This window comes from Sparus aurata, chromosome 17 (genome assembly GCF_900880675.1).
Source record: "Sparus aurata chromosome 17, fSpaAur1.1, whole genome shotgun sequence".
Lineage (NCBI taxonomy): Eukaryota > Metazoa > Chordata > Actinopteri > Spariformes > Sparidae > Sparus > Sparus aurata.
Genome location: NC_044203.1, coordinates 34,128,286 through 34,152,237, shown reverse-complemented (window position 1 = coordinate 34,152,237; position 23,952 = coordinate 34,128,286). Strand labels below are relative to the sequence as shown.

The window sequence follows — 23,952 nt, the reverse complement described above, 5'->3', positions numbered from 1 at the left end:
TTATCACGTAAGAAACATAATAAACCATAAAAAAGACAAACAATTCCGAGCAATTACACCACAAACATCTCTTAAGCCCCCCCCGCAGGATTTATTCAGGCTTCATCTCAATCTAAATCAATAAAATCAATCACAGCAGGCTTCCCGGCCAAGGTCAATACCATCTAAACAAAAAAATCCCTCATTCGAGGATAAATATTCAAAGAGCTAAAGCAGCCGTGTTTTATTGGCTCTGATATTAACGTGACATTTTCTTGACATTATTATCTTGACATTTTCTTGACAAACTACAACCGCCGCGTTCTGCTCGTCTGCGCCGCCTCGACAAACGAGAGCGCCCGGCTAACCTTTCTGTCGGGAAAACTGATATTGAGTGCTGGGAAAGATTAGGCTTTTAATAACAAGGCCAATATTTGACTCTAGACTTTCTCCGCAAAAAAAAAAAAAGAAAATATATATCGATATTGCCGGTCATTAAACAAATGGTTGAACAAAAAAAAATATTGCTCTCGGACCGGTTCCCACTCTGGAGGCCCGGCAGACGGACGCAGTAAAACATTTAATCACCGCTCTTTAAAAGCTCGCAGATTTATTCACCCCGCGCTGCAGAAGGCTGCAAATGGTGCGATCTGATCTGTTTAAAATACCGCCCTTGATCCGCCCGGGGCAAGAGGGCTTTTCTGGCTCATTTTGTAACGTGACTCGCTGTTTAACTGCCCACCAGTGATGGAGAGAGAGAGAGAGAGAGTCGGGGGGGGGAGTCGGGGGAGCCAGCAGGCAGTGGAAGGTCGACCCAATGTGAGCTGCCGAGCCTGGCTGGTAAACATCCCCGGGGAGAGGTGTAAGAGGCCGCTTACCCAGCCTCGACCCGGAGCCCACCGGGCGCAGCTTTGGCAGCTGAGGCTGGGGCCGCGGAGTGAACCAGCCCCAAACTCCCACGAACTCCCACGAAAAAATCATTCTCATTTGTTATTCACATGCCCTTAAGGGCCCAGCGCCTGCCTGTCGACATCCACAGCAGCTTCTCTTTGTCTGCGCTACCTATCTGACCGCGGCGCTGGTGGGTGGATGAGCATGAGTTAATGCTTCTCTTTGAGGGACCTCGCTTCACCCTTTGATCGGAACATTTCAGAACTTTTCACATGCGCGGAACAAAAGTGCTTCCAGTATCAAACCGGCACTTTTGTTCGGCGTGACCTTTGCGAGGTGAGCCGCATCGTGTGTCACTGTGATGAATCTCGCAGCCGAATCACCGCGCGCTGTTTCTGCGATTGTCTGCTCGGGTTTGATGGATGCGACGCTGTAATCCTTGTGACAAACCCGAGCGCTGCAGCGAGCCTGAGGTCAGCGCCGCGTATGCTGAGGCTCTGGTCGTTTGCACGGCCGCATGATGTAAGTAGCTAAGACAAAGCCCCCATCCTCGATGATGAACACATGACGGGGTCGCCCGGAAAACAACGTCTAGACGCGACTTCAGAGCGACAGGCGGCATGAATGAGACGCTTTGTTTGGTTACACAAGAGAGAAACAGCTGCCTGAAGTTCTGCCTTCTCTTCGGTCCTCATTGTCATCACGATGATCGGACTGGAAACAAAACAGCTGAGCCGAGAACAACAAGTCCGAGGCCGGAGACCAGCGAGGTCGCGGCCGAGTGCAGAGGGAAAATCACAATTGTCATATCAGAGCTGCTTCAAGTGCTCGACGGAGGCGAGCCGGCGCCACATTTAATACAGTAAACAAGTGAAGCACATTATGAGCAAATGTATTGTAGAGATGTTCGAAAAGACTTTAATCCTGACTTTCAAAACATGCAGCACAGTCTCTGCTAGAACACTCTCGTCTACTGTTTCCTACGCATTAGTCAGTCCTTCCAGAAAAACACAGAGTTTTTTTGTGATTGTTGCAGGTAAAAATCCTTGATTATGCGGCACGTTTTCTTAAAAAATGCGATGGAATATGCGGGAACTTGCAAAAATTGCGGTTTGATAATAAAAAGGGAAAAAAAATGATTCCCCCAACACCCTGTTCTCACCAGGCTACCACCTTAATGTAATGAATCATTTCTTATTACTTCCTATGATAAGCAGCGTACTACATCACAGAAAGTGATGCGAGTATTTAAGTTCTTGTTTTATTTCAGACCTTAATAAACACATGGCTCAAACTTACAAAACATTGATGAGTCAAACAAGTTATGTAGCTTAACAAAAGGAATATGCTACAACTTCTGTAAAAATGAATAAATAAAATATAAAAATTAAAATGTGTGCTTCCTGTTTTACAGAGGTAGCTGTACACAACAGACATCTTCTGTTAAAATAAGTGCTTCCAATGCACAAAATGCATCTCTTACTGTACCGTACATTTACGTACTACTAATATACTTACAACTGTGAGGTTTTTGAAACTAGTATGATTTTTTTGTTGGCAAATGAGACTGATTTGCGGGCTTCATCATGGCTTCATTGTAGGGTTCGCAGCTTTTCGATGATGTTCACGTCGCGTAATTACGTCACTTCATAACGTTCCCATGGCAACGGGGGAAAATGGCAGCTCCTGTGTGAAGCAAACGCAACATTTTTCAACTTTCTGCTGAGATATATGTGACTTTTTTGCAACGGAAATGTGGGGATTATGAAATCATGCAAGCCCCGCATATTCTGCGCAGAAATCTGCAATTTATGTGGCGAAAGTGCAGCGTATTTGAAAAGAATTATTATGCAATCGCATAATCGCGTTTTTCTGGAGAGACTGATTAGTTGCATCGCATATTTTGGCCCGTTGGTCAAAAACCAATCATCAAGTGGTTAAAACCTTTTTTGCTCTTCCAAAAAGTCAAATTCTGAGGTAATGGGTTCAACTTGTATGACAAAGGGAATGTTAAAGTGTTCACCTTTATCATTTCACCACTTTCTGATTGATTAGTGACTGAAAAGCTGGTGAAAAGTGAAGATTTGGGGCGTATTTCAAGCTAAAACATCATCTTTATACCCATAAACAGATTCTAGTTGAACTCTGGGAGAATGATGATGGTTCCAGTTGTTGAACACAGACAGAAAAACCCAGTGTCATCAAAACAACCATCATTTAATCACTGTTTAATGAGGGATGTGCTGTTACATCCACGCTGGACATTATGTTTCCATTATATCGCTTTACGTAGTCTGTGATTTAGTCTTTTTTCCACAGACCCCGAGGATTTCACTCTTCATGAATTATGCCTAATGCTGAAATATAGCGCTGTAATGCTTTTACTCTCTGTTGCAGGGCAAATTATTAAGTTATGATAACATAATATGAGTTGTTTTTTAAATGCACTCATGATCTTTGCCTGAGAAAAAAGAGTCCAAAGTTTTCTCCCATTTCTTCTCAACTTATGTGAGTTTTTTGGAGAGTTTTTTCTTACTTTTGTCCGAACAGGCTTTTTCCATTTCCAAGGACTTTCATCCCGTAAAAAGTTCATTCTTGACTTCGGCAGCAGCGTTACGGCAGAAACAGTCTCACCGTTCTGGATCATTTGATTCTATCACACCGCTGACTGAACCCTGTGCTGCGACTGCTGATTGGGGATGAACTTTTTGAATTAGAGGAAACGTGGACGAGTGCGAATCCATCTGCTGAAGAAAGTTGTTGGACACCATCGAAAGCTCCAGAACGGCTGCTCGAAGGATCTCGTGAAGACCCCCGACTTTCAGTTTCATTATCTTGTTAGAGAGACGGGACCGAGGCTGTCGTTGAGACATTTTAAGTGACGTAGATTTTACGCCAAAACGCAATCTAGGCTTTTTTTGTGAATGTACCCGAGTCAAACCTTCATATAAAAGCATAGTTACGATGAAAGAGGCACTTTTAAGATTTACCGTGTTCTCATTTTCGGGTCAAACTCATTTTTAATGGGAGTGCTACGGGCACTTTTACGATAGCATCAAAATCTCTATTTTTAAAACAGTAAGAAGTCTCGACACAACATGAAACTTTGCTCGTAGTATCACCAGGGTCTCTACACATGAACACGAGCATTGAGAACATTGTTTGTGTACACAGAGTTTACTAAAAAGAAGGTTTTTGAACAACTCACGTTAGCAGTAGCTTGTTCCGCTCGCCGCCGTCCTGCCAGTGGAGAAGTGTCGATCTCAGAATGTGACGTAACCTGGAGGACAGTTAAGGTGGAACGCTCCTAAAGCTTAGTTCCATATAAATGCAGGATAATTCGTTGTTTTGTCGTTAGTGAAAAACAATATTGACCTTGAAGTTGAAAAAGGAGCCACATATAAGAAACAATACTAAAATTAAAAGCCGGAAAAGTCACGTGAGATCTCGCGTGGATAGTTGTTGCTGGAAGACAGTAGTTCCACCTTAACTGTCCTCCAGGTTACGTCACATTCTGAGATCAACACTTCTCCACTGGCAGGACGGCGGCGAGTGGAACAAGCTACTGCTAACGTGAGTTGTTCAAAAACCTTCTTTTTAGTAAACTCTGTGTACACAAACAATGTTCTCAATGCTCGTGTTCATGTGTAGAGACCCTGGTGATACTACCAGCAAAGTTTCATGTTGTGTCAAGACTTCTTAGTGTTTTAAAAATAGAGATTTTGATGCTTTTGTTAAAGTGCCCGTAGCACTCCCATTGAGAAAATGAGAAACGAAAATACAGTAAATCTTAAAAGTGCCTCTTTCGTAATAATTATGCTTTTACACGAAGATTTGACTCATATACATTCACAAAAAAAACCTAGGTTGCATTTTGACGACAGTTTCACTTTAAGATAACTTGGATTTTAACATCTTCTCCCTTCCTGCACAGATATAACACTGATAATCACCAACTGTATGAAAACCCCCACGTCCAAATTGTGCGAAATCAGAATTTGCGACTCAGATTTCCCTTTTCGGTCACAGTTCAGCCTCACAATGCTCTTCAGCCCTCTGAGCGACTGAGAAGTGAGCGATCCTGAGAGCCATCAGGCAGATCCAGCAGCGTACAGTCACAGAGGGAGTGTGAAGATAGCTGCTCCTCCTCCTCCACTTCCTCCATCTCCCCCTTTTGTTTTTTGCACGCTTGGGTTCGTTCAGACGGGTAATGATGCTATTTGTGTTGGGAAGGGGGGACGGCCTTGATAACTCTGCTGAGATAATCTGCCGCTGTAATCCTCTCCTCCTGTAAACTGTGGCCCTCGGACTGCCGAGACGATGGTTTCCTGAAGTGCTTCTTGAAGAAACACTCTCTCCCACAGATCGCCCCACTCGTTTCCCCATCTCAGCCCCAATTTCAGCCACTTTCATGTTGTCGTCTTTCTGGTTTTGTGTATTGCTTATTCTGTCCAGAAAAAATAGGATCTTTTAAAGCGTTTTTTGTTGTTTTTTTTTATCTCAAAAATTGGGTGTTTTTACCCTTATCGCCCAGGAATCGTCCACGAACTTAAAGACTCCACATGTGCTTGGAAAAAAATGATGATTGCTTTCAACAACCAGGTGTGAAGAGTGTGTGTTGATGCTGAACATTGTACTTTGAGATGTTTTGTGGTAGAGCTGCACTGACTCTGCGTCACAGGCGGAAGCTGCGATCCGGCCTACGCACAGTATGTTGTTATTATGGGTTCTTATGCCATATGTTCTATTATTACCTTAAAGACCCTGAGGACAAAAAACACACTCCTATAGCGAATGTGCTCATTCACAAGGAAACACTGAAGCTGCACAGTAATAAATCTGATGCAGTCTGTTTTTTTTTTTTATTTACATCCTGTCAAAGTTTCTCCATGTGAGGACGATCTGCAGGAAAATCTTCTATCAGTAGAATTTAAAATAATAAGAGGAGCTTTTCTCACTTTCTCCAAACATCACTCTGAACCTGCACAACAAATGCGTGCACGTATTTGTACATGCGTATAAATATACGTGTATACGGGTATTTCTGAAGATGGCAAAGCTTGTTTCTTCATGATAACAGGTTCATTTATCTCGTTACCTCAAGAAAAACAGACAGTTCCCCGAGATAACAAGATAAATTGACCCGTTATAAAGAGACGACGCGCTCTGTTATCTGAGATGATGCAATAATTAACTCGTATTGTCGAGATAATGGAAGTTAAAACCGTAATTTACACCTGCCGCTCTCGGCTCCCGCGATCCTGAGAGTCGGCTCGCTCTTGTTGTATTTCCCTCTTTCTTCTTCATGTCTGTGTTTTTTTTCTGAAGATTGTCCTTCTGTTGTAAAAATACGTAAGCACATAATCATCTAAAATGGTGGCGTAAAGAAAGCTGCTGTTTATTTCCTCTTATTATTTAGAAAGCTTGTCAGAGACACAGAGAACTCGATGACGTCTTCAGCGCAGCAGACTGTACTTTAATGTTACCTGTGTATATAATGATATAATTCTTAATGTAAATGATGTATTAATGTACATTTTAATTCTAAATACACCAAATTACAGAGGAAAACATTTTAAGAACAAGTTGCAAAAGTTCTTAAATCAGTCATATGGTACATCACAGTCTACTCTTGTGAATTTTATGAACATAATAAGATAATTAACTTGCAAATTCAATATCAATTTTTCGAAATTATTGCGAGCGCAGACGTTAGATCACAACAAAATCAGATTTACTCCAGCTGTCATCATCTGTCATCTTTATTTGTATTTGACTGTTGAAAGAAATTAAAAACTTATTCCTTTCCCTCAAAATTTCTTGATGAAAACTTTCGTTTGTTTTTTTTTGGTTCCAAAAGTCTTCAGACTCATAAAAGTTTGAGTAGAAGATTTTAAAAGATGATTGTTTATTAAGAAGATAATAAGACTTAAAGAAGCCGCTCTGTTGGAGGGTGAGTGACAGTCCAACACCTCAGGCACCAGAATTTAGTTATTACACATTTACATATAGACAAGGTGTAACAGTGAGAGGTAAACACAAACTGCAGGCGCCTTAATGTGCAGCGTCTTAATGGAGCTTCAGTCACAGGTGACACAGTCTGTGATCTGAAGGTCACGAGTTCAATCCCAGGAGCAGCAGGATAAAATCTTTATTGACTGATTTCCAGTTTCAGCACCTCTTTATACTTTTGTTTCCAGGTTTGTGCTGTTTAAAGGGATATTCCGGTGTAAGTTTAATCCATGGTCTAAATCACCGTGAAACTGTGTTAGACTCCCTCTCGAGAGATCAAGTTAGCAGACCGCTAATTTACGGAGTTTTATCAACCTCAGAAACGACCACACGACAACAATACACTGCAGTAAATGGATCCAAATATAAACGGCCACCAAAAAGCCACAAATAATGCTCAGAACAGCACCAAACTTCAGCAACAGTACAAATAGGGTCTCAGCACATAGTCCGGGGCATCTAACCTCCGCTAGCTTAGCTGGATTTCTACTGAAAAGCTGACTAAATTTACCACTCTTCTGCAGCAGCTTCCTGTTGACGGGAAGTCCCGACGAGTCGATTACCGAGTGCAGTAGAGTTCCGCGGCTCATGGATGAAAATGTATGATCATGACTCCATGGAAAAGCAATCAAAGTTCATATGTGTCTTACCTGCCAGTTTATAACAGTTATTATCGAGAGCGGACAGGGAAACGAACGGAATTGAGCATTTCTAACCGCACTCGGTAATCGTCGCGTCGGGACTTCCCCGACCCGGAAGCTGATGGAGGAGAGTTGAAGTCTGTTTTTAGCATCCCAATAGAAATGCAGCTAAGCTAGCGGAGGTTAGATGCCCCGGACTATGTGCTGAGACCCTATTTGTACTGTTGCTGAAGTTTGGTGCTGTTCTGAGCATTATTTGTGGCTTTTTGGTGGCGGTTTTGTATTTGGATCCATTTACTGCAGTGTATTGTTGTCGTGCGGTCGTTTCTGAGGTTGATAAAACTCCGTAAATTAGCGGTCTGCTAACTTGATCTCTCGAGAGGGAGTCTAACACAGTTTCACTGTGATTTAGACCATGGATTAAACTTACACCGGAATATCCCTTTAATATCAGTGTATTCTTTTTCTGTCTTTTGCTTTATTGTATTTGTTGTTTTTATTTTGTCTTAGATGTGTTTCTTGTTCCTCCTTTCAACAGCTAATCCTCCTTTAATATATGGGACCATTAAAGGGTAACTCCACAGATTTTACACATTAAAGTGTGTTTACAGGTCTTGGGGAGTACTACTACTGCATATGTGAAAAAGAAAGTGATATAAAGCCTGTTCTTGCTCCAGAGGAAGCTGACAAATCATCTCCAGTGAAGCCACATGGTGGTTAAATTGCATTGTGGGTAATGTAGGCAGCAGGTTTTGAAAAGGAAGACGAAGGCGTGGAATGAAAACGGCAATGTCGCTAATTTTGCTCATTTGATTTTAATCTTACTGTCCCGTCAACAGTGTTATAGAAGTGCAATGTTCGATCAGTGGACTGCTTTTTATAACCTGGTGCCTACATTACCCACAATGCAGCCTGGCCACTGAGTGACATCACAGTTTCTCAGATTACATGCAACTTCATCTGGAGCCACATATGCAGTTGTTTCCCTTTAAATCGGTGTTGAATCTTGAATTTTTTCTCTAGGCAGAAAAATAAATCCAGCTCTAGTCGAAGCAGACGGCTGATAATAATCCTAAAAACACCTCACACAACAACACTGTCGGAGTCCACACACACTCGGCTCAGAACATCAGAGTTTCACAGACGCACTGTTTGTTACAGGCCTGATGTGTGTGATGCTTCTTCGGGGAGCAGAGATGTTAAACAGCGGGAGTCTTTGCTGCACTTTTTCCCTGCTTCACACTCTCATGAGCTGCACTGAATGTCGTTTTGTGCCCTTCTTGTTGAGTCTGTGGCGGTTTTGGCTGCTGTTCAGGGCGAACACGTGCCTCTGTTAATGCAGCGCAAATTAAACAGTGAATGTTGTCGGATCAGGGACCATCGCAAACGGGCTGCGAGGGGTTTGATGCAGATTCTGGGCTCAGATACGCAGCAGCACGTTGCTGTTTTTGGTTGTCGACGTCTCTCGATTGTTCATGTTCAGCTAATTTATCATTTCAAGGGTGTGAATTATGAATCTGTGTGCATGGTTGGGATTCACACTGACCCCGGTCCTTGTTCCCTAACCTTCTGGTTCATGGTACAAACCACACACACACACACACACACACACACACACACACACACCTCATGTTCTGTATTCTGCCTCTCACTCTGGCGTCCTTCCCCGGCACCTTACCGGCCATCGATCCACCCAGGGTCGACTCCCTAATGGTGCGACGACCTTCCTATTCTCGTCATAACAGAGGAGTAACTCCCGGCTCTCTTTTGTAGACTAAAAACTCATCTCTTCTAGAAGCACCTCGCATCAACCTCTCCTCCAAACACTGAATCATATCCCCTCTCCACATCTCTCCACTTTGCTTATTCTGATGTATTCTCATCAGACCGCCCTCCCCCTCACCTTTTCTCCACTTGGCCTCTATTTCCCGTTTGCCCCAACCTTTCATCATTCTGTCACCGAGGCGCTCGCGGGGGCGCTGTGGCGGTAACCCCTGACCTTCTTAGTATTTGCTTCAGGTACTGAGTGTGATCTGCTGGAGGACGTGAAGCCTTTTCCACTGTGGGGCTCGCTGGCATTCGTCAGCCATAGACCTCTACTGTAAATGAAAGTGGATGATTGAAATTTAAAAAAAAACTGCAGTGTACCGTATTATGTGAGACCTCGCAGAACAGTAACTGGTGTATAAAACAGGAGCACTTAGGAATGAAGGATGTGCAGTAAAGACTTTATTCCTTTTAACTGAATTAAGAGGTGAATAGAGTCTGAACAGTACATCTGTCTTTCTAATGCGCTCCTGCTTTTTATGTCAACTTAAAACACTTTGTCACTGTCCAGTGACTATATATACGTCCTTCTACTTCAGAGCGTACGAACGTTAAGAACTACTGTTTGTCCTGGGAAATTGAAAAACAACATTTTGCACATAAAAATCCAAAATTTAGCATCATCAGAAACCTATTTTAGCAACAAACAAGGACCCCAGCTCAAGATACATACAAGACGTTCAGCAAAATGCAGCTTTTAAAGCAATATTATGTAGAAATACTGTCGTAAATACAAATCCCAGGTGTGTAACAGTTTGTCAGGTGTCATGACGTCACAATGGAACGTGTTGAAAGCTTAACATTCAGAAGAAACAAGTGATACGGGGGACGGATCAGCGATTGTGAGGTTGTTATTCTAAGTGACGTAATTTTGCTTTGAAGCTGGAGTTTGGACGTTTTTTAGAAACCAGAGCCTCCAAAAAAACACGTAACTCATTGATGTGCACTGCTGTACTACACAGACACGAGTTTGCTAACCGCTCTTAACTTTTTCTAGTCAAACTAACATCTCTCAAATGTCACAGAGCCGTCGCAAACCTCGATCTAAAAAACTGCCCAGCATGGCTGTTAGTCCCGACTGCTGTGTGCAGCGGCTGTCCAGTTGCTCATCTTGACGTTGGCGGATGAAGTGATGGACTGACTGCTGTGATCAGCTGTTTTCCTGGTTTTAAAACAGTTTGTCAGGTGTCATGATGTCACAATGGAACGTGTTGAAAGCTTAACATTCAGCAGAAACAAGTGATACGGGGGACAGATCAGCAAATGATTGTGAATGTTTTTTTACGAGACGTAATGTTGCTTTAAAGCTGGAGTTTGTCCATTTTTTTTAGAAACCAGCAAGGGAAAGCTAAATTCTGAAAGTATCCAACCGAAAAAAAAAAATAAAAATTCCACCTCCTCCCTCCAGAGCCACTCAAAAAAAACACAAAACTCATTGATGTGCACTGCCAGACTACACCGAGTTTGCTAAATTCCACAAACTCTCTTAACTTTTTCTAGTCAAACAAACAACTCTCAAATGCCACAAAGCATCACAAACATACCTCAATTTTAAAAACTGCCTAGTGCGGCTGTTAGTCCCGACTGCTGTGTGCTTTGTGCTAATCAGGTTAGCTGCCAGATGGGTCTGTTGCTGCTGTGGCTCGCTGTGAGTTTTTGGCACTGGTGCTTTGTACTTTGTGCTACTGAAGCCCCGTTTAGATGGAAAGGTAACACATTTGCAGCAAGGTAAAGGTTGCAATGTGCCGCCTTGTCTATCAAAACAGAGGTGTAATATTCCTTCTTTTCCAAAAAGCCGCCACTCGGCCTCCACTGGGGTAGGTGTTGATATGTGACGTGAAGTGAAGCACGAAGTTGGGCGTGAACAGTGAAGCAGGTCAAACTTGTCTTCAAAATAAGAGCTTTACATTGTACCCCATTGGAGTTTAGATCTGGGTTCTTAGCGGGGGGCTTTTAATTTGAAAGTAGCGACCGTTAGTAGCTTGCCGCTACAACAACAAGCAGACAGCGAAGACAGCTACAGAGACCGAGGAGACGCTAGCATCTCCTGGATCTCAGCGGCTGTTCAGTTGCTCATCTTGACGTCCGCGGATGAAGTGATGGACTGACTGCTGTGATCAGCTGTTTCCTGGTTTTAAAACGCCCCGGTTTTGGGTCGCACAACAGTGCAGGTCATCGACACCTCCGCCCACCTCACGCAGAGGCGGCACATCGACGACTAGGATTGACAGCAATGGAGGTGGAAAAAAGTGTTCCCTCTGAGGCGGCATATTGGCGGACCAAAACAGACCCCCAATATACCGCCAGTTGTCTAAATTCATGGACCTTGCCGCAAAAAGGGCGGTTAAATTGGTGGCTTGCTGCCCAGTATAAAAACTACTTGAGTTAGCAGCTGGATGACCGTCCAAGAAAACATTACATGACAAACATTGACATTATCATAATGAACATAAACAACAAACATCGCTATTGTCAAGCTAGCACTCCTAGATTTAAGTTCAACTTTCTTGTCCATTCTTGAGGCGACTAACTTATTTGCCTGTCCAATGTCTTCGTACAAGCTAACTGAGACAAATGCGTGGGCTTACTAAACGCCTGGGACGTCCACAGATCATTTTTTTCTTTTATTTTTTTCTTTCGACTAATATATTGTACGTTTTCTAGCTTCAGCAGGGCAAAAGCAAAGACCCCAGCGTGCTTTAAAAACACCCCAACACACTTGGCGGCCGCGGTCTGTCGCGTGTCTTTGTAATCTCGGCACAATGAGCCGTACAAACGAAGATAATGGTCCACACTTCCCGTCTGTCCACCGAGGCATTCACGGCGCTGAACTCAGTTGTGTGACTGAGGGAGAGAACTTGAGAAAGAACTTTAAACTCCTTATATTCACAACTCTGCACACCTGGCAGGTAGCTGTGTGAAGTGGCTGTTGTTGTTGGATTGTCGGTACGGAACAGAAACGGAAACCTTGGGATCTTTCAGCTATTCAGACACTTCAATACGTCTTTTGTATGGTAGAATCTGCTGAGGCTTTAAGGCTGCAGTATCTTATCTATCTATAATTCTTAATTTTTTTTCCCCAGCTGTGCCTCAAAGTCACACCTATTTCAGAATGTTTGGACCATTATTTTCCGACCCTGGCTCCTGCTGAGCTGCTTTATCTAAAAATGTGAGGCCGGCTCAAAAGAGTCTTGTGGCGCAGAGAGTGCTTCAGATGTCGACCCGTTCAAAAGCACATGAGTGGCTATCATTGTCTTCACTCTATGTTGTTGAATTTATGGATTCAGGTGACCTGTCTAGACGTCGGGGAGGGCGGGAGGGCGGCAGGGACATGACCAGCTGAAGGGAAGCGGAGCCGGTCAACACACTTCCACCCTCAAGGTGAAATTTGAGGATGTGAGGATGCTCCGCGGCGCTGAAACCCATTCAGCTGGGTAAAGTTGGCGCCTGTGCTGCGGTGATCAGGAGGCCAGCAGCACCAGAAGCCCCCTCAGGGCAGAGAGTCACACTCTCACACAATTAAACACTCGTATTATCCGTGTTTTATTAGATCGCTCGTGGGCAAACCGCTACAGTACGTTGAATCCATGTGCTGGGAACACATCCACAGTTAGGACCATTCGTGTCCTGATATGAGTCATTGATAAACCGATTCTCCCCAGAAACATACACCTTGTTGGTAGCAGTTGTGCACAACACACACATATTTGAATATAATTATTACAGTGTATTTCATATACATAATTGAGCCGTCTTTCCGCCTGTTGCACTGGCGAACTCAAGCATGTCATGTTTAAAAGCCATCTATAATCGGCTTTTGTATTGTGTTTTTTAGTTTTTATAATTTCATGTTTTTACCGTTATTCAAGTTTTTAATATTTTTTGTGTATGTGTGTAATGCAGGATGTGGTGCTGCATTATTCTGTAAATCTATAGAACATTTTTATAGGTGTTGTTTTAGAAGTTTTAATTGATTGAACGGTTTTTATGTTTTACTCACCATTATGACAACCAAGATGAAATTTCGTCTTTATTTTTTACCAAAGAAAGTGCCTCGTTATGTTTAGGAAAACATCGTGCTTTGAGTTAAAATCACTTACTTCCATTACAGCTGTACTTACGTTACCTGACTGTCTTACATTATGTTACGTACTTGACGTAACTTCACTACATTGGTAAGTCAATAATAATTCAGTGGACATTAACGGTCTCCTCTCTTTCTACTACTTCTCCTCACTTCCTCTTCTTCAGCTGTAATAATCACAACAGCCGAGAGAGACCGCTGACTAAGAACAAACATTAAATAGAGGCTTTCATTTTGAACATTTACGGTTGTTTTTCTGCAGATGACAGGCTCATAAATCCATCCGTGAGTTCTTCATGTGCCATAAAGACCACACAAAAAGAACCACCGACCACGTGCGTCGCTCGGCTCCTGGCCGAGCATCACGAGGCTCCCTGAAGATGTGTTCACTGACACGGGAGGTAACCACACGCTGTTGTTTTGACCGCGGAGCGTGCGGCTCATTGGCCTTGTGGTCAGAGAGTCGGTGTGTCCTTCAGCCGGAGGACTGCAGTTCAAACTGCAGTGTCAGCGAGTGTGCGCTCCGCTGCGAGTGTCCTCGTGTCAGGCGGCGAAACTCAACCAGCCTGAGGCACATCTGGATCTGCTGCTCGGGAAACAAAAGCACAACGTGGATGGATTGAATTAAATATACTAAACCATTTGGATCATTTACAGACAAATACTTTAGTGTTGGCTCTTGATTTTATTGTGGAGTCCGTGTTTGTGCATGACGTCTTGGAGTATGCTGGATGCATGACGTCACATTTATAAATCCAGCAAAATGTGACTGACGTTGACGTGTGACCTGTTACGCGGTGCTGGAGGTTAGAGGCTAACCGATCCGGTCGGCGGTGAGACGGAGACGGCACGACTTCATCCTGAAACTTCATCACATGGTTTGATAAACATCCTGAACGGCGTGTTACGAGTCACTCTTGTTTACAACGTGGCTGCTAACAGCTTTTGGGCTCCTTTTCATGAATTCACAAACACAATTATGTCACCCTCATTAATTTCTTGTGATCACAACTTGTTTCTCTTGATCTTGAGCATTCGTTGAGCAGTAAGAGGCAGTAAGAATGATCCAGAACAGTAAAGTTGCAGGCCGTAAAATCCAAACACTGAGCTCAAAGATGATAAGAAAAAGGCTCCGTCACTCGAACTCCCCCCTTTCACATCATAAAAAATATTAATAAAGCACATTTTAGTGGTGTTTCTCTTCATTATCTTTATTATGTTGTTGTCTTTGGATGTTAAACCATCATGTCGGGATCTTGATGACTTACTGATGTCAGTATCTGAAGATAACCGAAGGCGGCGGTCATGATATTTTACGTCCTCCGTTCTCAACTATCATTTTTCAGCTGTTCGTCTCTCCAACGTCTTTGATAAGCGCCGTGAATTAAGAACACGAGCCTGTTCTCCTGCAGCGATGAGACATTTTAAAGTTATCACCCAAAGAGCAATATGTGATGCCTCGAAATGCCGTCATAATTCAGCTGTTATCATGAAAAATAAATATGCACACCACTTTCTGTCTCGGAGATAATAGAATAATTATGATTGTGTGACAGCTTGATGTCGAGATGACGAGATAATGGACATAAAACATTACAAGTCAGTGTTGGAGGAAGTATTCGGATCATTTACCTAAAACACTCTGTTACATGAACGAGTCCTGCGATGAAAACATTACTTTTTTTACACTGCACAAAAATGTATCCTGTGGCTGTTTTACTATCATATCTTACAGGATTATTATGCATTAATATAAAGTAGGATTTTACTGTTTCGAAAAGCTGTGAGAAGTGTCGTTAAAATTGCTCAGAGCCCAAAGTGACTCCTGTACAATGTTGGCTTTGTCCTGCCTACCATCCAAACCTCAACGTTATTACAAATACAATAAAATTGCTTAAAAAAACATAATTTGCGAAACTGGAACCATTAAATGTTTTTTTGTATATTGTGTTTTCATTGTTGGCTGGTTTAATTTAAAACATCATTTATGAGCCTTCTGCTGTTGAATTCATTTTCCAAAGAAATAGGAGGGAAACTGTTTGTAAGATCAGTTAGCTGTGCAGCTAGCAGGCTAATTAACCGACTGGTGTCTGCCTGGTTCTGGAGCTCGGAGCACCAGTTGGTGAATGCTGGTGCTGGACTTGGTAATGAAACCGGGCCCAGCAGCCTCCTGGTGCATCTGGGCCAAACCGGAACCGGACACAGCCTCCGAGACTGTGGAATCGGACTGATGGAGACCAGTTTGACGCAAAACAAAGAAACTTGACTTCTGAAATAGTTTATTTTTCTGTTGAATTTCTTGACTTTTTTATGAGTTTATTTAGTTTATTTATAAGACTAAAGCTCGTAAAACTACAGTACAGGGGACGGACCTGAGCCGGTACTGGACCAAAGCCTCCAAACCAAAGTGCTGTTAATCAGAGTGGCTATCAGGTTAGCATGCTAACTTCATAAGGTATCTCTGTAACACAACACAAATCCCATTCTGTCGATAAATGTAGCTCAAACTGAAATTCTTACATATGGCACCTTTACATATTAAACTTGAGTAAATGTACTCGGCTACATTCCACCATCAGCGGCCACAGATGTCCTGGTGATAAATAACTTCTCACACTATCACTGAGATTATCATAACATCACTATCAGCACTGTTGAAACAGAAGGAGCTCGACAACCATCTCTTCCAGCCATATGCTGCTGTGTGATGGCTTAACACAAAACCATCGGTATGCAACAGTGGATACAAACAGTAGAACCGGCATGTGTTGACGTCTGTGAGAGCCGCTGAGGTGCATCCAGTCCACTTTTTTCTGTTTTTGGGTGACGGCAGAACAGTCCTGACTGAGGCTCGGTGTTCTGGCAGTGATGGAGGGAAGCGAGAGAGAGAAAGAGAAAGAGAAAGAGAGAGAGAGAGGTATTACAGCTCCCCTCGTCTTCCTTCCTCTACATTTTGTCCTGAAGCTGACCTTTTGACTTCCATTCTGATGATAAACAAACAAACCAAATCTCTGCTAAGCTTTGTGTAGTTGAGGAAACCTGCTGGGGATTACGAAATCCCAGTATTGGATTAAGATCACACAGACAAGCAGATACACACAGCGCAGCGCTAATACAGCCAAATGGCTCGACATATTTCCAGCCTCTCCTTATGGCTGCTCGTTTTTGTGAAGTCACCACTTATTCATACTCGAAGCTCGTGTGGGCTGATAAATACGTTAAAATAGACATTTAGATCAGGAGCCTTGGGTGTATTTTACTTTTCGCTCTGTGGAAAAGCAGCCTTGACATCAGGGCCGCCTAATCTGTACGTGATGTGATTACTGAAGGATGTGATCTATATACAGCGCAGTCTGTAATGGCCTGTTTGGATTGTTCCAGCTCTGAACTCCGGCACATTAGACTTGATTTGGAAATGAAACACTGACTGTGAGGTGTAAGACTTTAAGCCTTAATTAGTTTACATCCACATCAAGTGAACAGGATTGTGGCTCACTTTATATTCGACCCAGTTTCAGCACAACACAGCCGTTTCTTTTGTTTTGTTTGGTTTTTTTAGTGGCCGCACATTTGAATGTTTAGCCCTTTTTAGATAGAAAAGGCGGCACATTTGCTCCAAGGTAAGGGCGGCAATGTGCCGGCCTGTCTTTCTAAAACGGAGGAGTAATATTCCTCCTTTTCCAATAGCCGCCACCCGGGTAGGCGTAAACATGTGACGTGACGTGAAGAACGAAGTTGGGCTTTGAAAAGTGACAACGAATTTGTCTTCAAAATAAGAGCTTTACATTGCACCCCATTGGAGTTTAGAACTGTGATCTTAGCGGGGGGCTTTTAATTTGAAAGTAGCGACCGTTCCTAGCTTGCCGACACAACAACAAGCTAACACAACCAAACAGCTACAGAGACCCAGGAGACGCTGCATCTCCTGGATCTCAGCGGCTGTCCAGTTGCTCATCTTGACGTCCGCGGATGAAGTGATGGACTGACTGCTGTGATCAGCTGTTTCCTGGTTTTAAAACTCCCCGGCTGTGGGTCGCACAACCGTGCAGGTCATCGACACCTCCGCACATCTCACGCAGAGACCGGCACATTGACGCCTCGTTTTAAGATAGCATGCGAGGCGGAAATAAGTGTTCCCTTCGAGGCGGCAAATCGGCGGACCAAAACAGACCCCCAATTTGCCGCCCTCTATCTAAAACCGCGGACCGAGCCGCCAAAAGGACGGGCAGATTGGCGGCTTGCTGCCCAGGATAAAAACGGCTTTTGACTGTCGGCTGCCTGCGTAACTCCAAATGATCTTGTGATTCAGAGAACAAACAGACCGGGATCCAAAGGAATTACAGTGTGTGATGATTCAGCAGCGCACCGTTTGCATCCAGTAGCATCATTTGGTACCAAAAGCAGAAAGCAGCGTGCTGTTGTTGCGCACAGGTGGAAAAAGGAGGTTGCTGGAAAGCCACTATTTAAATTTGGTTTGGGAAGTAATCCTAGTTGTTACATTTGTAGGAAATCTCTTAACAATCGATAAATCAAACGCTCAAACTCAGAGTCTTCCACAAGGCTAGGCTAAAGCTATTAGCATGCTAGTCTTTTGCTTGTGTTTATACGACTGTGGCGTTTCGCAGAGATGTTTATTATGTATTTATATGGCTAAAATCGATCTGAGATAACTTGTGGAAATCAGAACTGGCGGCGAACACACTGTTGGTGTCGGTGTCTGTCTGACAGTTTTATACGTATTCTGTAACAACGCACTGCAGTCTATACGATGTTTACACTGAGTAGATCCATCACAATCTATACTCCATGTTTTTTTTATTGCTGCATCATTCCACCAAATATTCTAGCTGTCTTGTGCATAATTTAAACAGTTTCCCCCCAATTTCACCAGCACATTTGTTATCTTTGGAAAACTTCGAGATCTCAGTCAGAGTGTGAAATGAAGTTCTGCGGGATTCGAACAAGTTTAATGCTCTTCCTCACCGGTGCCGTAGTGTAGTTGACATGAATATGTGGAAAAAACCTCATCGTGTCATCAAATGTCATCATTTAACGTGTTGCTTGATTAAACTTCCTCCAGACAAAAGTGAAGAATCGCCAGAGAAGACGCCAACTGTCTGCTGACGTCTACGGATTGCAGAATTCAGACAAACCAAATATTACGCTACCTGAAACCAAAAAATATGATATAGTATAGATACATATAGATTAGTGGAGAATATGCCGAAAATAAAAGCATTTAATTACTACAGTTCAGCCGGTGTCGATGCAAACACCCTCAAATTAAAGTTGAATGTCATTTTTTAAATCATCCGTGCTGCTTTTCAGAGCAAACTACCAAAATATTGTTGCGGTTCAATTGTTTGTAGTCGACAATTTAGTCCGTAACATGTGCATTTTAACACTTCTGTATATAAATAGGTTAAAACTCCCTATGCTGTACTGTAACAGAATACACTACAGTATATGTATTCAGCTCAAGTTAAAGATAGAAACAATAGACATTATCATACCATATACTGTACGTATGCATTCAGCACCCTTCAGTCACATACACATATTCTAAAGATCTCAAGTGGAAAATGACAAATTGCACATAATTTCAGTCCATTTGCGCTCAACCATCAATCCAAATGTATAACACCCTCCCAGTGGAATAGCATTAATACATTTACATATATTAATTATTATTGACAGGCAGGGATAAGCCCGGCGTCCTCGTAAACACAGGTATATATTGTCTGTGGTTTATAGACTGTCGCTGGCGTCCCGTGAGAGGACGACATTAAGCCTCTGTTGGAACATTGTCATCATTATGCTGGATTCATCGCCGACACCGCTCCGCTCCTGTTCTTTAGATTTCACTGCTCCTGCTTCCTCAAAGAGACCCAAGGGACCAAACACAAAAATATATAGCTTGTGTGTGTTTTCTCATAATTGGCTCTAAGGTGACGCATGTCGACGAGTCGTTCCGGCGGACTCCGAAAAACAAGCTGTTTGAATTCAGCCATTGTTCTCATGTGTTCCTCCCACAACACTGGCATTTGTTGATGTTCTGCAGCGTGACTGACAGCCGTCCTGACTACAGGCTGAAGGGTTGTTTCTCAAGACTCCTCTCACGGTCACAAGAGCGTCTTGTCTTTGTTAGCATCTCTGGTATTTAGGTTACAGGCCCTGTGCTTTTGGGTGTTGCTGCGAGCATTTAAGTGGTAGGTTTAGCATAGTAATAATAACCTGGTGCAGCAGTTAGCAATGATCATTATGAACCGTGTAAGACAAAATGCACGACGTCCATTCTTTGAGCATTTCAACCCTGAAACAAAACAGAAGCAAGCGTGCCAGAAACATCCTGTAATAATAACACAATAACGTTGTTTTCGCTTCAAAAATCCTGAAATTACCTTTAAATATGGGCCGAGCTCCCAGTCTGGAGCGCTAGATGCACAGCTAACTAAGCTAACTAGCTAACAGCCGCTCCAGTTCAAAGGAATTTAGCAGTTTCTCTGTTTCCCTGTTTGTTTTATAGCCTGTTTAAGATACGAGGTAAAATAGTTTAATTGACATCTGCTTTTGAAGGAGTCTGTAATATCCCAGAGTGTGTTTTGTGCCTTTGCACAAGTTTTACAGGTTCCTACGCAAACAAGTGAGCATGCAGCAGTTTGAAAGATGACAGACCACATCATCGCTGCCCTTTTCTAACCAATTATCGTGCTCAAATTCTTCCACACCTCTGTTGTTTTTCGCTGGATGTGTGCTTTTGTGAGATAAGACAGCAAGAGGCAACGAGTTCACTCTGCTTTGTGTGCTGAAAGTCACAATATAACAGCTGACGAGTCAGGCTGAGAGTCAATCATGAACTTTCATCACAAGATTACTGCTGGATCCACAGACTGGGAGATCACTAAAAGTTTGGTTTCACATTTCTGGAAGAGAGTAGAGAGTAGAAGATTGATGCCAGTTTGGAAAAAGACACATAACCATCATTAAACCACAACTCGCATTCTTTCTTTTTTGGTTTTGTTCAAAATAAACCAACAATTTATAACACAGGAGCTTTCGAGGGGCTGGTGGGTAGATTCCTCTTGGGTTTCCCTGCTGGCTTCATATTCACCATAAAGTCATGAGAGTGGTGTAAATCTTCTCATGTATCTCTCAGCATTTTTCCAAAATGCTGAACTATTCCTTTAATAATACCACAAACCACCAACCGACAGCAATCACTTTTAGCTCTACACATGTGGAAGTCTACAAGCGTCGGACCCGCGGGCTCTCAAGGTGTTCGCATGCTCTGTTAATTTGGAGAAAATAGTGGAAAAATTACGACGGTTCAAAAAGAGAACAGCTTGTTGATGTATTAGTCCTCTTTACTGCCAAAACCAGCGCTGCCATAGTATTTTGGAGAACGAAGGGTAGCCAAAGAGTTCCACGCGAATCATGGCCCTCTGAGTGTCCTCTTCCTCCCCTCGAAAGAGCCTCACCACAACAGGCAGCCTCGCGCTGCCAAAAGAAATGACTGGAGCGAATCTGCTCGCGTTGAGTCAGAGCCCACCGAAAAAAAAAAAAAGAAAAAAAGCTACACAACTATTTTCCTGCGGCTTGAGGCCAAAGAGGAATGTAATGAACGAGCGCGACCTGAAAGGAGGCCATCTTATTTATCTGACTACCAAAGTGGCTAACAGTATCATAACCAGTGCAGACAATCGCTGCAGGAGCCACTTGAACTGTTCGTCCTTTCTTTGTAAGTCGGGAGCATTTTGACAAGAAAGACTGACTGAAATGGAAATGCACTAGATGAAAGCTGGAGATGAATCAGTCAAGTGAGTTTCCGCGGCCATCTATTAGATTATCATCAAACACCGATGCGGAGTCACACTAAATGTCTCAGCGCTGCCAATCTCTGCACAGGTGTCTTATTAGTGCTTCTGGGAACGTAGCTGCTGATGAACTGTTGTTGGAACACGAAGAGATTGTATTCAGCTTGTTATTCTCCGTGTGTCATGCAAAGAACGTACGCTTGACATTTTCAGTGCGTTCAGGACGTTGTAGCTTCCTGTAGGAACATGATTTATTTGAAAGAGACACTTAATGTGTGAGTGCATTTAATATATATATTTATTTCTAGAAAGTCTTTTATCAAGCGAATATGTCAAATGTGAGGTTTTACTACTTCCCTTGGTTTTTTACTACTGTGGATCCAAATACCTTTGGGTTTGACCAAATAAAGATAGTTTTACTGATGAAATAATAATGACAATAACTGTTCTAAAGTAATAATTTCCAGACCTCATGAGCGACCTTCAGACTGTAAAATGAGTGAGGAACAAGAGTACACTTTTATTTAATGACTCATTTTATAATAGAAGCAGCAGGGACATGGAAATGCAAAAAATAAAGCACGCTGCCTTTTCAAGGTGCTTTATTAAAGTCTGTGTTGTTGATTCGATTTGCAAATCCAGTTATTATTTCCTAATTTTAACAACCTTTTTTCATCAAAAAGATTTTAAAATCAGCATATTTATTCATGAATTCATTCACTCATGTTTTTGGAATGATGTACTTACTGTTTGTAAAATCTCCCTTTTAATGCAATTTATTTATTGAGGGATTTAATTAGTAAATAATTTTTAAATAACTTGACTTTCAATGCCCTTTTTAAAAAATCAAAATTGCATTGCAGGTGAGTCTTTTAATTCACAAATTGACAAATGTTTTATTTCACTGCACAGTTAATTATGAATTAATTAAATGCTTCATTATTATTTTCGTGGCCCTATTATATTCCATGTACTTAAACGCACAGTATGTAATTTCTGCCATTAGGGGTCTCTCAATCTAAACAAAGATGTGAGTAGCGGTATCATGGGAGATGTTGTCTTTATTGTTAAACTACCACCATTGCTGATAGAATATATTTATGTGACTCGGGCAGGAAAAATGAATGCATGAATGTTTTATTCATGTTAAAAATAGACTCCGATAGATAGATAGATAGATAGATAGATAGATAGATAGATAGATAGATAGGTAGCTTACCATAGCAGCTGGTACATTAAAGTACAGATACAATCAAAATACAAGGGAAAATATAGAAAATGTACTGTATAAAATATATTTAAAAACTATTAAATACTATGTAGAATAAAATTCTTAAAATAAAATAAAATAAAACACTGAGGTAGAAAAGAAAAGGTAAGTGGAACACACGGGGCAATTCTGACAGTAATAATAATTAATAATAATAATAATAATAATAAATTAAGAGCATTCCACCAGCACAGCACCATCTTGTACTAAAGAATAAATAGATAAATAAATAAAATAAAGCCATTAAATGTACTAATTTCTCTTGGAGAAATAAACCAAAAAAATACACCAAGCTGCAGCTGTTATCAGTTGAATTGAATATTTTAATATGTTCATAATATCACACACAAAAACAGTACTGTGGTTATGTGCTGTTTTTAAATATCTCCTCACATAAACTCAAACTGTGTTTAAATCCCCTGTCCTGCGCTCTGATTGGCTGAAAAGAGTTACGGGGTGGGCGGGGACGCTGATGCACAGGCATTCAACATCTGGGAGAAAAGTGAGCCGGGCTGGGCGGGGCGCCACACAATATAACGAACGGGTCAACCAATCGGAGCGGACGCGATCCCAGCATCAGCTCCGTGATTGGCTGGAACGCCTGTCAAAGTGGCGCGCGGGGGGGGAGGGGCGTGGTCTGAACGGCCGCCCGAGTGTTGTGATTTTCAGTCCGGCGTCAGTCTTGTCACAGCAGCGAGGGGCGCCTTTTCTCTGCCCGGCGCTCTGGGATTACTAACCGCCTGACGAAGAAACAACTAGCGACAACTAACTCTTCTGCCTTCTTCACCGCTTTCCTTCTCCTCTGCTGTCCTCTGAGACACAACGACGCGTGTTTTTTGTTCACACTGGAGGACGCGAAGGGGAAACAATAAGGTAAGAAGTGGCTCGGCTTTAGCTAGTTGAGGACTTCGGCGATGCTGCTGCTGCTGCTGCTGCAGCTGCGCTCACTTTCTCATCAGGAGTGTGAGATGCTCCCAAGTTTTCCTCGGCGGTGGAGGGTTAATACAGCGCACCAGACAGCTGCATTAATTTTAATCACGTAAACACAACATTTCTGACACGTCTCGTTGAGCAGAAGTGTTCTTTTTAGTGCGCTCAAGTTGCGTTCAGGGTCCGGAGAAGCCGCTTGTTTTCTCTCTCTGTCTCTCTCTCCTGCTGCTCGGCTCTTGCAGAAATCAGGAGCCAGTATCAGCTGACGTTACACTCATTTTTCTCTTTTTGCAAAGACATTTTGTTTTCCTCCGTGCTGTGGTGAGGCAATTTATCACACATTTCTGTTAATGCACGCTTTAATGTATGCAACACTCCAAATGATGTTTTCGCTGCCTGCCTGCCTGCCTGTCTGTCAGGCGGTTGTCCCTGCAGGACTCCTCTCCTGCAACTTACTGCAAATTAGCAGCTGATAGCGTCCCTCCGGCCCCGAGACACTAATTG

General features: G+C 42.6%; 1 protein-coding gene across 3 annotated transcripts in view; it reads left to right on the top strand.

Annotated features, from left to right (window-relative positions):
* The first annotated feature begins 23,177 nt into the window (after positions 1-23,177).
* The window catches only part of sema6cb (semaphorin 6Cb), a 170,878-nt gene continuing 170,103 nt past the window's right edge, over positions 23,178-23,952 (top strand). For all 3 annotated transcript variants that reach the window (XM_030393763.1, XM_030393762.1, XM_030393760.1), the window contains exon 1: positions 23,178-23,391. The gene's annotated coding sequence lies outside the window, so the exon portion shown is untranslated. The remainder of the gene's footprint in view (positions 23,392-23,952) is intronic.